Consider the following 15,080-nt stretch of genomic DNA (forward strand, 5'->3'; position numbering starts at 1 on the left):
ACACAGGTGCCTTTCTCCTGACAGCCAAGCAGCCTGGAGCAAATGTTACCTTGCGAGTTTACACTGCAGCATCATCAAGTGCAACGTTTCAGTTCATGGACATCGAAGCAAGAGGAGGAAAAGGTGATTAGACATTATTTATTTCTAAATGATTGTTGAATCCCTCGAAATGTAAGGCGACATGGCATTGTAGTGAGCTACAATGGTAACATGTCGAAATGTGAGTCACGTCGTGGTACGTCAGTAGCTAATCAAATACTAATGATAATGGATTACAATTATTTAGCGTTTTTCTATCGACTTGATAAGGGGTCCCCAAACTACGGCCCGCGGGCCGGTTACGGTCCACCAAAGTCCAACATCTGGTCCGCTGGAGGAAAAAAAAGTTGTATTATTATTTTCAATCTGTCTTTTCTAATCCATTGTTTGGTGTCCCCTAGCCGCTCAGGCAAATCATATTGTCTAAAAATGCATTTCCCTGTATGACTTATATTGTCTTGGCTGTTTTCATGTGATCTGATTGTTACATTATTATTCCAGGGTCACCACACAGCTGCGTGACCATTTCAACAAGGACAGAATAAACAACCTCTGGATTCATGGAACTTCTCTGCACACAAATATATTAATTGGAATATTCAATCAATTTCACATAAACATATTAAATATCCTTTTTTTTTTGCTCAAAAAAGGTTCCTTATGCCTCATTGGTGTTGTTAGGCCTGTTTTAGGGGGGCTCAAGCCCCCCTAAAATATTCTTAAGCCCCCCTAAATAATTTGGGGACAATTTTTTTTTTTTTTTTACAAATACATGCCGACATATTCATTATAAAGTGGCCCGAATATGAGTTTAAATAAATAATTATATAACCTGTCATTATTCACTCAGTTTCCCCTCACTTCATAGCGTAAGGTAGAGAGCCCCTTTAGTGCGTCGGTATCCAATCCATTCCACTTGTTCATATAGAAAATGCCCACATCACTCAAAATCCAGTCCGCATTTTCTTTGCGACCTTGCATATATATATATATATATATATATATATATATATATATATATATATATAATATATATATATATAAGAAAAACCCAGACACCATCTTTGTAGTCATTTTTCTCCTGCGTGGACTTCCGTCTTCCTTTACAATGAGTGAAGCTGCACGAAACCTTGTGTCTGCAATTGTAAATAATTTAGTTTTTAAGTTTTTGTGTTTCTGGTAGAGTCTATATAAAGTAATATACATTATCCTATTGTTAAAATAATGAAAAAAACATCATTAAATATATTTGTTTTATTGTATTGTATTTTCAGAGGGAGGAAAAACCAAGACATTTAATATCAAATGTAAAATTAATAAATACATAAAAAGAAAAAGAAAAACAATGGTTAAAAGCCATTGTCCCGGGGAGCATTTCATTTCGTCACGTGCATTTTTTTTACCGTCCCCGGGACGACGGGACTACGTTAATCTCAAACCCTGGAAGTTACATTTTATTGTTTGCATTATTTGTTTCAGCATTGCACTTTGAAGATGATCCCTCAACTCTTTGACAGCTTTGGCTCTTTTTCAGATCAGCAGACGGACTCTAAGTCTTTCTTATTTACAGTATATATAAACCTTTCTCATTTCTATTCAGACTTCCATATATATTTAATTTCCTTAACGGCTTGCCATAATATATATATATATATATATATATATATATATATATATATATATATATATATATATATATATATATATAATTATATTTAAGCCAAATTATCCCGATCCAGATATTATTTTAATTCAAGTAACTAAGTAATATTTCCAGGGCTTTAATTTACAACCATTTTAGTCACATATGTGCCCAAAATGTAATCTGTGCAACTTCAAAATATTTGGGAACAATCAATTATTGTATTGTGAGCTAAAGTGGTGGCATTAGCCTCTATGTTGTGAATTAATAACATAAAGGCTAATGCCACCACTTTCATTGTGTTTCAGTGTATCTTGAAGGATCATGCAAGTAATTGTTTCTTGTTGATGCTGTAAACAAAATATCACTGTGCAAAGCCATGTTTGTTGTTGTACTGAACACAGATTGAAAATAAACCGACTGAAATAATAATAATAACAATGAATTATTTATAAGTCTTTGTTAGCCGTTTGTGAAGTGTTTTGCTCGTGCGCTACGTTCGCTCGCATCCTGTGCATCTCCTGGGGGCTAAGCCCCCCCTGTCCTTAAAAGCTAGTGACGCCCCTGTTTTGCCTTATTATTTATATACCTTTCAATGCTTCTTGTAGTCAGACAATATATATTGTTTGTCTAAAATCATAGTTTAAGTTAATGTGTTAATATTTACACCTAGCCTAAATACAATAATCATAAGACAAAAAAATTGTGTAGCACAAACATTTGGGACAAGTTTGGGGAGATTTTGACAAAGTGTGTGTGATGGTGGGGGCTGGATGACATTACTCGTCAGAACATAAAATAACTTAAAAACCTCAATGGTAGAAACATAAATGTTTACAGCACAAACATATTGCAGTGTTATTTTGATATTTGCAATAATAAAGTGGGCAACTTCATATATGTCTGTATAACAGGTTCCTTTATTTATTTTTTACAAAATGTTAATTTGCAGAATACACTGCACAAGAGAAGAAAACATTTTAACAAACCTTATATATCACATATTGTTCACTGAATAAAGTGCAGAATTGAAGTGAAAATGTATATTCCATAGTTGCCATCATTTTCAAGTGGGTTCACTTGTTGAAAAATGTTCATTGTTGTCTCATTAATGTTTACATCTATGTCTGGAATTACACACCGACAAGTATTGAAAGCATATGAATAATAAGACATAAGGAACCTTTCTGAGCCAAAAAAGGTTGTTTTCAACACACTGTTGAAAATAATAATCACAATGTTTCTATGTGAAATTGATTGAATATTCCAATTAATATATTTGTGTGCAGAGAAGTTCCATGAATCCAGAGGTTGTTTATTATGTCCTTGTTGAAATGGTCACGCAGCTGTGTGGTGACTCTGGAATAAGAATGTAACAATCAGATCACATGAAAACAGCCAAGACAATATAAGTCATACAGGGAAATGCATTTTTAGACAATATGATTTGCCTGAGCGGCTAGGGGACACCAAAAAATGGATTAGAAAAGACAGATTGAAAATAATAATACAACTTTTTTTTTTTTCAGCGGACCAGATGTTGGACTTTGGTGGACCGTAACTGGCCCGCGGGCCGTAGTTTGGGGACCCCTTATCAAGTCGATAGAAAAACGCTAAATAATTGTAATCCATTATCATTAGTATTTGATTAGCTACTGACGTACCACGACGTGACTCACATTTCGACATGTTACCATTGTAGCTCACTACAATGCCATGTCGCCTTACATTTCGAGGGATTCAACAATCATTTAGAAATAAATAATGTCTAATTACCTTTTCCTCCTCTTGCTTCGATGTCCATGAACTGAAACGTTGCACTACACCTTCTGAGTAGCCTCTGATTTACTAATGGTTTCTAATGTTGTAAAAATGTTTTGAATAAATATTACATTTCAACATTTCTGTCAATGAAGATTTGCTCCAGCCTGCGACACAATGTCATTTTGATAGTAGGCTATTATAGCTAATATAGACACTTTACATCATGCGTTGCCTTCATTACAAGACTTATATACGGCTTTTTATTTTTTGCGGCTCCAGACAGATTTGTTTTTTGTATTTTTGGTCCAATATGGCTCTTTCAACATTTTGGGTTGCCGACCTCTGCTCTAGAGCCATAGGGGGGCCAACCCCCGGTGTAAACATATTGAGTGTGAATGTGTGTGTGAATGGGTAAATGTGGAAGTAGTGTCAAAGCGCTTTGAGTACCTTGAAGGTAGAAAAGCGCTATACAAGTACAAGTACAACAACAACAACAACAACACTTGATGATGCTGCAGTGTAAACTCGCAAGGTAACATTTGCTCCAGGCTGCTTGGCTGTTGGGAGGAGAAAGGCACCTGTGTGGCCGCTCAGGTGCCGCGTCCTGCAGGGGCGACCCACAGCGGCAGTCCGATCCTTGTTGCATTGAAAGTGTTCTTATATTCTCCGCTGAAGCCCTCAAATTATGAAGTGGAGCTCCCGCCTCGGTTAAGCTACTTGTCGGCAGACATTTTGTCAACAACTTGGCTTTAAAAAATAAATAAATAAATAAAAACTTGTCTGAAAAGGGGCGGGGATTATTGGTGACCGGAACCGGAATGCAACATCGCTCACACACACTAGTAAGATGCTCTTACACACACTGGTAAAATGCTTGCATACACACAGGTAAGATGCGCTCATACACATAACTGAAATCTTTGCACACATACTACTGAAATTGTTGTCTCTCACATGGACGTGTAAAAAGCACACACACACACAGGTGAAATCCGTTTATACATACTAGTGAAAAATAATTCCAGGTGTGTGTGCGTGTGTGTGTGTGCGTGAGACAAAAATATTTCAGTAGTGTTTATAAGAGTGTTTCAGTAGTGTATGTAAGAATGTTTCAGTAGTGTTTATAAGAGTGTTTCAGTAGTGTATGTAAGAGCATTTCAGTAGTGTTTATAAGAGTGTTTCAGTAGTGTATGTAAGAGCATTTCAGTAGTGTTTATAAGAGTGTTTCAGTAGTGTATGTAAGAGTGTTTCAGTAGGGTTTATAAGAGTGTTTCAGTAGTATTTATAAGAGCATTTCAGTAGTGTATGTAAGAGCATTTCAGTAGTATGTAAGAATGTTTCAGTAGTGTTTATAAGAGTGTTTCAGTAGTGTTTATAAGAGTGTTTCAGTAGTATATGTAAGAGCATTTCAGTAGTGTTTATAAGAGTGTTTCAGTAGTGTATGTAAGAGCATTTCAGTAGTGTTTATAAGAGTGTTTCAGTAGTGTATGTAAGAGCATTTCAGTAGTGTTTATAAGAGTGTTTCAGTAGTGTATGTAAGAGTGTTTCAGTAGGGTTTATAAGAGTGTTTCAGTAGTATTTATAAGAGCATTTCAGTAGTGTTTATAAGAGTGTTTCAGTAGTGTATGTAAGAGCATTTCAGTAGTGTTTATAAGAGTGTTTCAGTAGTGTATGTAAGAGTGTTTCAGTAGTGTTTATAAGAGTGTTTCAGTAGTATTTATAAGAGCATTTCAGTAGTGTATGTAAGAGCATTTCAGTAGTGTTTATAAGAGTGTTTCAGTAGTGTGTATAAAAGAAAAACATTTCAGTTGTTTATGTGAGAGCATTTCAGTAGTGTATGTAAGAGCATTTCAGTAGTGTTTATAAGAGTGTTTCAGTAGTGTGTATAAAAGAAAAAGATTTCAGTTGTTTGTGTGAGAGCATTTCAGTAGTGTATGTAAGAGGTAATTCTGAATAATGTCCCTAACGGCCCCTCATAGTAATGCGTCAGTCGTTGTGCAATGTTTCCGTCCACACTCTGACAAGGCAAACATGTTGACATTTATTGGTGCTTCTGACCTCCTATTCCGCTCTGCTGCCTCTCAGCATGTTTGGCTGCAGTTAAAATGTTGTTAAAAGGTGTTACAGTTTCCTTGTTACACACAGGCTATCAATCCATCTGGGGAAAAAAACACAAATGCATACATACAGTCAAGGGACGTTAAAGCATAGGGGTGGTTGTACCCGTCTCACAAACACTTGGGGCCCCAAGGCATTTGTAAAGATTTTGTTTAAATATGTAAGTTATACAATGTCATAAATGTTAATATAAAATATATAGCCGTGAAAATTTTATAATAAAGTTGCTTGAATCACCCTACACCGCCCATCAAAAATGCTAAATGGTTTGTTCCACCTGGATAGCAGCAAACCTAACTTGGAGTACTTCACTCAAGATGGACTTCATAACGTCATCAGAGCTCACCTTTAAGCATTCACACACAGCACCAACATTTTGAAACAAGGAGGAAGCATTAGATACAAGTATTAAAAAAAGTGTATTTGTTGCATCATAGTAGAAAGGTATGTACAAGTTTTACTTTTGTATTTCATTGTATTAAAGAACCCTTAAAAAAAAGTTAGAAACAGTGGTGTCACTGGGTTCTAAAGATAGGGGGAGACTGCAGAAAACGCACTAATAATAATATAATGATAACATTAAGAGTGTATTATTATGATTGATACAACCCCCAAAGCCAGCTAATCTCTACTTTACACTCTGAAGTAAAGAAAAACTTGACAGATTTATAATCATGTTTAAGTGAAGAATGACAAGTAATATGATATTTTTAAAATTATTATCATATTATGGCCACTTTATATTGAATTTGTAGGTACATTTTTGCAAAAAACAACAACATATTTTTTTAAACAACCTGATTATGTTCTTTACATGAGTTTCAAAAAAACAGTTTTCACCCAAATGCATGCAAGTCAGGAACATGTTCTGCATATCTATCAACAATTCTATCGAATGTCATCATCTTGCCCCTGACATAATTGGAAGCAGAGCTATGTAGACATACATGTTGCATTATCATTCCACCCAATCCACTGATGATCTCACTGTAGTGATCTTGCATACATCCTCTGTGTTAAACAAAAACCTGGCAGCAGAAAAAGGCTTTCAGTCTAATATGGCAAGTTTTATATAATAGAGCTGGATCTTGTACTCGCTAAAAGAAGACAAGAAATACCATTATTAATTCTACAGCTGAAAAATGTATATTAAAGCACGAGCATGAACACAACATTGGCATCAGGCACGGGTGTAAAATATATTACAGACTTGTCTGTTTGGGATTAAAAAAAAAAAACTAACAAATCCATTTATGTAGGCTTGATGCATACTAAATGTTTGACAATTCGAATTAAATAGCTATTAGTATTCACATAAACATTGTATTTAGCATGTATTTTTATATTGTGCATGACATAATATAATATACATGGAATGGAACTTTATTGTCATTGCACTTAAAAAGTAACAACAAAATGTATTTTCAGTATAGTACATTACAATACAATATAATACAATATAATATGATTAATTCATTAATCTTTAATCTACAAGTGTCCATTGATTTCAAATGTACACAGGTTTCTGTAGGTGAAAGAACAAAGAAGTGACCACAAAATATACACATATTTTTTGATAATGACACAATGTAGCAAATTGCATTTTTCTAAGATTATCAAAACAAAGAAAGCTGAATTTTTAGTGTGAGAGCAACTGAATCTGCATTTTCAGAAACATTATTTATTTATTCAAACCAGATACAAATGACAGATTAGACCAGGGGTCGGGAACCTTTTTGGCTGGGAGGGCCATGAAAGCCAAATATTTTAAAATGTATTTCCGTGAGAGCCATGTAACTTTAACTCTGAATACAACTAAATGCGTGCATTTTTAAGTAAGACCAACATTTTTAGAGTATAATAAGTCTCTTTTTCTTTTCAATAACATTGTTATTCTGAAGGTAACCAATAATAAATAAAATACTTCTTACCATTAATGCTGCATGGTTTTTGTGATGGCTTCGTAGTCTAGTTGATACATGGTTATTTTTAACACTGTGATGACCAGCGGAATTAGTCATTACTTATCGTCTTAAGCAATGTCAGCTAGGATTTATCTGAGAGCCAGTTGCAGTCATCAAAATATCCACATCTGGCTCTAGAGCAGGGGTAGGGAACCTATGGCTCTAGAGCCAGATGTGGCTCTTTTGATGACTGCATCTGGCTCTGAGATAAATCTTAGCTGACATTGCTTAACACGATAAGTAATGAATAATTCAGCTGGTAATCACAGTGTTGAAAATAGCGTTCAAAATATAAAACATTCTCATGCATTTTAATCCATCCATCCGTTTTCTACCGCACCTGTTCAAGAAGTCGCATTAATGGTAAGAAGTATTTTATTTATTATTAGTTAGCTTCAGAATAACCATGTTATTAAAAAGAATAAGATACTTATTATACTCTAAAAATGTTGGTCTTACTTAAAAATGCACACATCTAGTTGTATTCAGTGTTAAAAAAATATTATATGGCTCTCACGGAAATACATTTTAAAATATTTGGCTTTCATGGCTCTCAGCCAAAAAGGTTCCCGACCCCTGCTCTAGAGCCATAGGTTCCCTACCCCTGGATTAGACCTTATTGGCTAATGTGTTAATACCAATTTACTTTCTACAACAGTACAGTAAGTTATTATGTAGTCATCCAAAACATCATTATAGATCAAGCATCAAACATCAAACAAATGTCATACTTTCATACTCGTTACTCAGAGTTATTTTATTTCAGTGTCAATATTTGTTTTATGGGCCTTCAAAGCTCTCCGGTGAAAAACGATTATTTACAGCGCCAAATGGTCACTCATAATCAATACTGCAATCCCAGATGTCATAAACAACTGTGCACACACAGGTCTTGAGAATCGATTGACGGTGCGCTTTCATATTTCAAGGGGCAACAGGTCCAGTGACAATTTGCTGCAAATGTGTATTTCATACTGTATGCTGCAGCAAGAGAGATTACACCCTCAAAAATCTTACTTCAGGAGAGAGTTGATGAACAATTTGAAAGAAAAGGCTGAAAGATGGATTGGAGGACTCTTTGTCCTGCAACAATAAAAGAACAATAACTAATTGTGTGGAATAAAAAGCCCTTTTCAGCACAACATAGGAAGAAAATAAAAGTGAGATTTCATTTCATGAAAGTAGTTATTGATGGGAAGAACAGGATCAACATTGAATTTATCTTTTATTAGTTTTTAGTCATACCGTTTATTCCAATGATGCCAAAAATATTGCAGTCTAGGATTCGTATGAAATGTGTCAATCATCCATTTCTCTACTGTTTGTCCCTCTCGGTTCTGGGGGGAGGGGGATCCCAGCTGCACTCGGGCGAAAAGCAGGGTAAACCTAGGACAAGTTGCCATCGCATTGCAGAATTTGTCAATCATACTGTATAAAATTGGTTCTCAAAATTTTTTCACAAAGTAGCACCTCAGAAAACACTTGGTTCTTCAAGTTAGGCAAGGCAAGGCCAGTTTATTTATAGAGCACAATTCGTACACAAGACAATTCAAAGTGCTATACAGGAAATCACAAGAAGGCAAAACCAAAAATAAAATAATCATAAAAGTAATGATAAATCAGATTATAAACATAAAATAAAATCATCATACAAACTATTATCATTCAAATTAGAATCAAAGAGTGTAGATAAAAATATGTTAGGTTTTGATATGTTCAATTATATAAAATAGTTGTCAGCCTGGATTTGAAGTACCAACATAATGACCAACATTAAAAAACAGTAGCCAAGCAGGCCTTAGTATTCATTCAAAACAAGACACAGTCTTTATTTAACAAGTATATTTTATATTTTTGGACACTGTGACATATTACACACAGTTTAAACAGTAACACTGTGTTTGAATATAGGAAAAGAAAACACTGTACTTAAACCTGCATTTTGCTCCCACATTTTTTATTCAGCAAAATTGTCAGCATAACTTGATGTAAAAAAATATTTCAAATCAAAATTCAAATGCAAAATATTCAGTTATATAAATGTAACGTCAGTAAAAAAAATTGGCAAAATTAGGTACACTTTCACTTTGTGATATCCAGAAGAGCTCTGGACATCACGTGACTAGTTTTGTTTACACCGCAATGTTGGCAGGAGAAGCAACACCTTAAATCTTTCATCTCCGTAATATCGCTAAAATTCATTCCATTTTGTCCACTAGTGACGCTGAGATCATTATTCATACGTTCGTTACGTCTCGTCTCGATTACTGTAACGTATTATTTTCGGGTCTCCCTATGTCTAGCATTAAAAGATTACAGTTGGTACAAAATGCGGCTGCTAGACCTTTGACCAGAACAAGAAAGTTTGATCATATTACGCCTATACTGGCTCACCTGCACTGGCTTCCTATGCACTTAAGATGTGACTTTAAGGTTTTACTACTTACGTAAAAATACCCAAAGTGTCAATCTTTTTGACACCGAACGTATGTTGTCAACACATCAAGAGCTGCTGTCAGCGCAGGATTCGAGTGGCGATTTTAACCACAAATATGAAATGTATAAAGAATTTGTGAGTATTAAAGTGCTCCAAATGGTAAACTATTGTAACCGAGGGCCATGGTAAGATGTGGTGCAAGCTCAGCAGGTAGGAACTCAAGAAGAACTATCTAGTAAAGTATTGTATTGTTCAACCCTGCTCAGTGGCCTAGTGGTTAGAGTATCCGCCCTGAGATAGGTAGGTCGTGAGTTCAAGGCCGAGTCATACCAAAGACTATAAAAATGGGACCCATTACCTCCCTGATTGGCCCTTCTTGCATCAAGGTTTGGAATTGGGGGTTAAGTCACCAAAATGATTCACAGGCGCGGCCACCACTGCTGCTCACTGCTCCCCTCACCTCCCAGGGGGTGAGGGTGATGGGTCAAATGCAAAGGATAATCTCACCACACCTTGTGTGTGTGTGACAATCATTGGTACTTAAACTTTAACTTTAACTTTAAACACGGCCATTGTCAAGAGCTCTCTTTTGCCCACCAGTCACACACGTCCACCTTTCCAATAGTGCCTATATAAGGCTTGGTTTCGATTGATCAACATGTTCACCATTGTGCTTGTAGAATTGAGTGATTCCATACTTGTTTCACACTCTTGATCTAAAAAATAAAAATGTTCCTGACCACCAAAATAAATGTTCTTGATTCATCTTAGTATTTCTTAAACCTTCAAAGTTGCCATTTGAAACGACTATACGTTTGCGTCATGTCTGTTATCTTTTTTTTTTCTACAAAATTAAACAGAGATTGTATAATCAATAATGTTCTCTGTGATTTCACGTCACGTTATTTATTTCGGCGTTGGAAGGCAGCTGCTTTCAAAGCGAAAGTAAACAAGCACTGAAATATGATACAACCTTCTTATCAGTGGAAAAAAGCTCTTCATCAACCAATCAAAGCATGAACAGACGTTTGGTTGCAGAGCTAGAGGGGGAAAGGTGAATCAACAGCACCATCATGTGGCCTACTGACAAGATGTTGACTTTGTGGCTTTAAAAGGCCAACAAACAATGTTTCCCTTCTGAATGATCAAGGAAGGTATATTCCAAAAGGACAAAAAAAAATGTAAATTCCAAATAGGGCATAATATTTGTTGTTAATATACAGTAGTTAGTAAATAATAGATATACAGGTACTATGTAAAAACACAGAAAAATAGACTGGACTCCTAAGGGTCTACATTATATGCAGTTCTTTCTACACCGCTGCAAACTACAACCACAAAAATAAACATATTTTCCTGAATATCAGAGTATTGATGTCCTTCTACAGACTTGTTTTGATGTTTTTTCTTGGGCTCTCGCTAGATTGTGCAAGTGTATTTTATGAGTCTACTTTAATTTCCCTCTATTGAAGCGCTCCCATGGGGAGACGAGTGATTAAAGGACAAGCTCGGGCTGCTTCTCAGAGGAGGAAGTTCATTTTGTGATGAAGCTGCATCTCACCGCTTCCATCGACCTTATTGAAGCTCACTCACATCACAGTTGTTATTATTAATCATCTCCTTACCTCCTCGCCTCCTACTTGTTGTTGTGCCTCAGCCATTATATATGTTACTATGTGTGAGGTCCGACAAGAAGTCTGTCTTCATACAATTTTATGTAAGACTGGACCATTTAATAACAATGCATCAATATTCTAACCCAGATAGGAATTGTCCAAGTCTGTCTTCCACAAATGAACCCGGTGATGGGTATGAAAAATAACAATAGTTTTTCTGTGGAAGGGTTCATAAAAAAGGCAGCACGGTGGAACAATAAGAGGGTCCTCGGTTTAATTCCCGGACTCGGGCATTTTCTCTGTAGAGTTTGCATGTTCTCCCCGTGACTGCGTGGGTTCCCTCCAGGTACTCCAGCTTCCTCCTACCTCCAAAGACATGCACCTGGGGATAGGTTGATTGGCAACACTAAATTGGCCCTAGTGTGCGAATGTGAGTGTGAATGGTGTCTGTCTATCTGTGTTGGCCCTGTGATGACGTGGCGACTTGTCCAGGGTGTACTCCGAGTGCAGCTGGGATAGGCTCCAGCATCCCCCATGAAACCGAGAGGGACAAGCGATAGAAATTGGATGCAAGGGTACATAAAAATGCTCAACTTCTCAGATTTGTTGTTTTATGTTGTGATAAAAACTAAGGCTCTCAGGGGAAAAAAATGTGTCAATGGCAGTAAATAATTAATCAACATAATTACCGGTAATTGTCTTAATATTTATTTTGGGTCTGGAGGCAGCTGCTTTCAAAGCGAAAGTAAACAAGCACTCAAATATGACACAACCTTCTTATCCGTTGGAAAAAAGCTCGTCATCAACCAATTAAAGCTTTCGAACATGTTGAAAAGAGAAACTGGAGATTGTGATGTATCATGTTGTATACTTGCATGTTCGAAATAAACTCAAACTCAAACTCAAACTCAAAGCATGAACAGGAGTTTGGTTGCAGAGCTAGAAGGGAAAAAGTGATCTAATAGTGCCATCAAGTGGCCAACTGATAAGATGTTGACTTTGTGGCTTTAAAAGGCCAACAAAGGCCTGAATTTTCCCTTCTGAATGATCAAAGAAGGTATATTTCTATGTGACAAAAACATTTTTTAAATTCCGAATGGGGCAAAATATTTGTTGTTAATATACAGTAGTTAGTAAATAAAAGCTGTACAGGGACTAGCAATAGAAAATGGATGGAAGGGTACATAAATATGCTCAACTTCTCAGATTTGTTGTTTTATGTTGTGATAAAAACTAAGGCTCTCAGGGAAAACAATTTGTCAATGGCAGTAAATAATTAATCAACATAATTAATGGTGTTAATATTTTTATTGCATCTTGACAAGCTACACCTTTCTGATATGACATGTAATGAAAGCATAGCAGGAGCAAAAGATTTAACCCATTTTGCAGGGCCGCCCTTGGCTAACATTTATTTTGGATCCCTCTATTACAAAGATATTTCACCTTTTTATGTATGTGAAAAAATTCTTATACTTTTTTTAATCAAACTGGGATTTATTTGATTCATGTTTTGTACTTAAACAAATTCGTATGAAATACATTGTTCAATAATTTGTTTTTTGTGCAAAATAACACATTTTAACATTATAGAGATGTTCTGATTAGGATTTTATGCTGCTAATTCCGATAGCTTTTTCAATGTATTTATGGCGAGTTTAGCATATTATCTTAGCAGCTAAACAATATCATCACAATATTTAAACTAGTTTCCTATTCTCTTCCTCTGTGTAACATGTTCAACCTCATCCTCCATCCTAACGTTACTTCACAATGATATCCAACATACAAAGAATTGCAATTTATTTGCCATAATGGAAGTGATTATTATTAGCTTAGAGGAGCGGCTCCATGCTGTGGAGGCACATAGTTAGCTGCTAGCTGTGGTGGACTGAAAATAAATACATTGTCAGCAAGAGGGGATCTGTGTTTGGGATGTGCGGTGAAATGCATTCATCGGAAATGGCGATCACTTACTTCATCCATGAAAATCGGCCGATAGTGGTCGTTAAGGCTGATCAACCGGCACATCACTAAATAAAACATAAAGTTGCGTATTTTCCTGGGACATCTCCGTCCGGTATTCGATCTCAGTACGTCTGGTTACTAGCCCAGTACGTACACTCAGGAGTGCATGTAACACAACATTTTGGGCCCCCATCCCAACCTAAACCCAACGTCACCGCCCCATATGCACACACTTGCCATGTTTATATTCAAGATTCAAGATTCAAGATTGTTTATTGTCTTATGCGTAGTTAAACAGACAGTTTGCCATACAATGAAAATCTTACTTTGCTAGTCCACCCTTCAACAAGTCACACGGTACTTAGCTAAAAATAAAAAATAAAAATAAAAATGTATATACAAGGCACAGTAAGTAACATAACATTATTGCACATTCTGATTGACAGTCAACAGTATAAATATGGAGGTGACATTTGGTCACAGCAGCAGTTAAAGTGTCTTTAGTGATCAAAGGTGAAAAGTGTCTACAGTGATGGTTCACAGTTCGGGGGTGGTCATGGTAGCTGTCTTTTGTTCAAAAAGACAAAAGTAAAACGGAGGGGGGGGGGGGGGGGGGGGGCTAGCATTCACAAGTTAGCATTCACAAGCCTGATGGCCTGTGGGTAGAAACTGTTTGTCATTCTCGTAGTCCTGGATTTCAGGCTCCTGTATCGTCTGCCTGATGGTAGGAGGCTGAAGAGACTGTGCTGGGGGTGTGTACTGTCCTTTATGATGTTGTGTGCTCTCCTGGTGGCCCTGGTGGCACTCAAAAACTAATTATTGCATGGATTTGGTTGAAACCAGCTTTTTAAAACACATGTAAAACCCCTAATTAGGTATTTTGACTTTTTAAAGATGGGATAAACATACCTAGAACATATCTGGATAATGCTTAAAGGTGAGCTTTGATGACATTATGACGTCTTTTTGATAGGGGATGTACAGTAGTCTTAGATATCTTAATTTGATTCAAGCAAACGTATTTTATTTCACGGCTATACTAATTTGATATCATCATTTATGATGTCTTTTTATAGCTTTCTTATTCAAATGGCACTTCATTGCCCTGTTTAAACTCTGCGCCATGGGGGACAATCAAAGTATCTTGGGAAACTTGCCAATATATTCTTATCAGGGACTGAGCAGGAAAGAGCTAGCAAAAATGTTGTGGTAAAGTTGCATTTTGCATGTGCATTTTCACGCAAAACGAGGCCCGGAGGACATGCATGGGTTTAATTGACATTTTGAAAGTTAATTCATACATTTTAGTACAAAACATGCATCTAATTAAATTCAAGTTTAAAAAGTATAAAAATTGTTTCCTAGGCTCCAGTACCCCGCCGCACCACACCCCAAGAGAGACAAGCGGTAGAAAATGGATGGTAAATTAATACAAAAAATTGTGGGGGAAAAAAATATGTGTGGGGGGTGGGGGGGCTTGAAATAATATTCTGCTTAGGGTCCCAATTTAGCCTGGGGGGCCTGCTATCATT

This window comes from Nerophis lumbriciformis, linkage group LG01 (genome assembly GCF_033978685.3).
Source record: "Nerophis lumbriciformis linkage group LG01, RoL_Nlum_v2.1, whole genome shotgun sequence".
NCBI lineage: Eukaryota > Metazoa > Chordata > Actinopteri > Syngnathiformes > Syngnathidae > Nerophis > Nerophis lumbriciformis.